Genomic DNA, 3834 nt, shown 5'->3' on the forward strand with positions numbered 1-3834 from the left:
GCCTCAGACTAGCACCTCAGACTAGCGCCTCAGACTAGCGCCTCAGACTGGCGCCTCATACTAGCGCCTGAGACTAGCGCCTCAGACTGGCGCCTCAGACTAGCGCCTCAGACTAGCGCCTCAGACTAGCGGGGACCCTGGTAGAGGGACCCCGGTAGAGGGACCCCGGTAGAGGGACCCCGGTAGTGGGACCCTGGTAGAGGGACCCCGGTAGAGAGACCCCGGTAGAGGGACCCCGGTAGAGGGACCCTGGTAGAGGGACCCCGGTAGAGGGACCCCGGTAGTGGGACCCTGGTAGAGGGACCCCAGTAGAGGGACCCTGGTAGAGGGACCCAGGTAGAGGGACCCTGGTAGAGGGACCCTGGTAGTGGGACCCTGGTAGAGGGACCCTGGTAGGGGGACCCCGGTAGAGGGACCCTGGTAGTGGGTCCCCCTCGTCCGCGTGCCGCTCTAGTCACGTCCCGGTCGTTGGCGGCGATGGCGACGACGTCGCGAGTGAAGGTTTTGTTTTTGGCGTGAGGGAGAGCTTCCCAGGTCCTGGGGGGCTGTCCCCCGCCCTCCTCCCCCCCCCTCCAGTTGCCGTAGCCCCCCACGAAACTCTTTAGTCAGACGCGGCGGCGGTGTGGACGATGACGGTGGCGAAGGTGGCGAAGGTGATTCACGCGAACACGGAGGAGGGCGATGATGGGTGGTGGCGGCGTCTCTCTCCAGGGCGATGTCTCGTCTCTCTCTGGGCGTGCGATCCGCACGGCTAGCGCATCGATGTTAGGGGGTTTGATCGGCGTGTGTGTCTGTGTGTCTGTGTGTGTCACTGTGTGTGTGTCTGTGTGTGTGTCTGTGTGTGTCTGTGTGTGTGTGTCTGTGTGTGTGTCTGTGTGTGTCTGTGTGTGTGTCTGTGTGTCTGTGTGTGTGTCTGTGTGTCTGTGTGTGTGTCTGTCTGTGTGTATGTGTCTGTCTGTGTGTGTGTGTCTGTCTGTGTGTCTGTGTGTGTGTCTGTGTGTGTGTCTGTGTGTGTGTGTCACTGTGTCTGTGTGTGTGTCTGTGTGTGTGTCTGTGTGTGTCTGTGCGTACGCTTGTTTGTTAATTGTTTTAAATAAGTATTAAATAGTTGTTGACGATTTTGCGGCGTTTGAAATTGTTCTATTGTTTGGGCTGCCAGAATTGAGGCCCATTTTGCTTAGTCGTAACGTGTATAAGTTAGACCTTACGTATCGCTTAATTGATGAATGATTGTGAGCGTTATCGGTTCTAGTTAACGTAAGCTCTGCAGTGATTCTCATAGTGCTAAGATATTCGTATTGTCCATCTCAGTCACGGCGGGGCTGTTTAATGCTTATCATAGACGTGATAAGTCCGGCAATACAAATGATAGCCAGGATAAGATTTAGACTTTGAATCCTAGTCTGGATAGGTTGTATAATGAATATCGTAGATAGGATGAGTATAGTAATACAAATGATAGCTGAAACGTGTGTTAAGGGGCCGTCCATAAATGACGGAACACAGCTGGGGGGGGTGGGGGAGGGGTCAGACATTTGTGACGATGTGTGACGAGGTGGGGGGGGGGTGTTTGAGAAATGTGACGTCACGTCAAAATGCGCAACTTTAAATAAACACGTCCTGCTGAATTAAAGAGTAAATAGACTTCTTAATAAACGTTTCCTGATGACAGTGAGCACACACCCGGCATGCACGTGACTTGACACGCACGACAGTCAGTGTGTCTGTACGTGTGTGTGTGTGTGTACGTGTGTGTGCGGGTGTGTACGTGTGTGTGTGCGTGTGTACGTGTGTGTGTATGTGTGTGCGTGTGTGTGTACGCATGATGATGCGTAGGCCAATGTACCTGGGGAGCGGTGGCGCAGTGGTTAGCGCACTGCCCATACGAACCCGGTGCCACCGAATCCCGCTTCCCAATTCACGACGGACTCGCGCATCGGTGGCGATCGTGCGGACCGGCGGTAAACTCCCCTAGGTCGGCTCAGACTTAAACGAGCACCTGGGGTAGCGATCTGTGAACAACATCATCATCAGCAGCAGCATTCGTGGGAGAGACAAAAATGGCCGCTGAGGAAGCTGCCACCTCACCCATCCCCCTCGTGCGTCGTCACGACCTTGGTAGCACTTGCCCCAAGGGTCTGTGCGAGCTATACGGGAACCTTTGTCTTTGTGTGTGCTGCTACGTGAGATTAAAGTTATTATTATAATGAGATGTCTGTGTGTGTGTGTGACTATAACCTTTGTGTGTGCTGCTACGTGAGATGTATTATTTTAATGAGATGTCTGTGTGTGTGTGACTATAACCTTTGTCTTTGTGTGTGCTGCTACGTGAGATGAAAGTATTATTATTATAATGAGATGTCTGTATGTGACTATTACCTTTGTCTTTGTGTGTGCTGCTACGTGAGATGAAAGTATTATTATTATAATGAGATGTCTGTGTGTGTGTGACTGTAACGAACCAGGAGGCAGGTTCCATGATGAGATGTGTCTCACTGAAAAGGAGCCACTTGTGTCCACCAGGTTCGTAGCGCGGTGCGCTAACCACTGCGCCACCGCTCCCCACCAGCGGATGTTCGCTGTCGATTGCGTTCCGTCCCCACCACGGCAGCAGCAGCAGCAACACCAAAGGAAAAGATCTCCCGGATAGCCGATACAGACACTTGGGGCAATATCAAAGCATTTTTGTTTCCAAGTGTGGTTAATGCAGAGTTGATGCCTTGTGATGGGGTGTCTGTTGTTTGAACAACGTAACACCGGTATTCTTGCCGGAAAGGGTAAAACCTCTCATTTTTTTGCATAGTGTCGTGCAGAGGGAAACCAGAAAACAAAAACCCACATCATGATGAACACGGATTACCAATAGAAAGAAATGTCGCCATTTCCTGAAGGAGTGCATTATGGTTATCTTGTCTTCGATCACCACCGAAGACAAATGTGACATTCCGAAAGCAGAAGTGATGCAGCTGTTGTCAATTGGTCATTTTTATTTGCATAGCGTGCAATGACCGTGTGCTGTTTACAACACATTTCTGCCTTTTCCAGCCTGCACTGTTATTCTGTTATGTTTTCATTGTTGTTGTTAAAAAAAAATTCTTGAAGCATTATTTTTGCCTGCACCTCTTGGCACATTCCTATTTCCCGGTACGGATCTTCTTGTTCTGTGCTCGTGCAACACGAATCTCAACTGCATACTAGCTGGGTGACTGGCTAAACAGGACTTTCTGTGTAACAAACATTGATATTTCCCATTATTTACAGGTTTGTATGTATGTATGTTGAACTTCTTTGGTACCGTACGTAGCCAACCATGCTAATGGTCGGTGCAGGGGATGGACAACAAACTAAACACAAGTAGTTGTATTAAAGGTTTGATGAGTGGAAAGACACGATATAGAATGCTGACATTTTAGCCAATCCCCAGCCATCATTAGAACAGAGATATTTGATTACTTACAGTTGCAAGTCGTCATCTGGACGTGCATTGAGCATCCCCGACGTCATCTCGGCATTAAATAAGCACCTGATGGAATTTCGATTTAAAGCTTTCGTGACTGCAAGGATTCATCTTCTTTGGTTCTTTCGGTAAAGTCACCACGTAGAATGAGAATAAAATAATAAATTGATAAAATAAAATAACACAATAATATTCTCACGACGTTTCGACCACAACACAAGCGGCCTTCATCAGGTGAAAGGACGAGACTGTCTGGAGGACAGCGCTGGAGTGAAAAAGCCATGCTCAGATCGCGACCTTTAAGCTGTGTGAGAAGAAACAAAGCGCCTTGACAAAGGAATTAGCATAGAATCTAGCATTGAAATGGCTGAGTGATT

This window comes from Petromyzon marinus, unplaced genomic scaffold (genome assembly GCF_048934315.1).
Source record: "Petromyzon marinus isolate PM22_M1 ecotype Great Lakes invasive population unplaced genomic scaffold, UKy_Petmar_22M1.pri1.0 PM_G_Scaffold_10, whole genome shotgun sequence".
Lineage (NCBI taxonomy): Eukaryota > Metazoa > Chordata > Hyperoartia > Petromyzontiformes > Petromyzontidae > Petromyzon > Petromyzon marinus.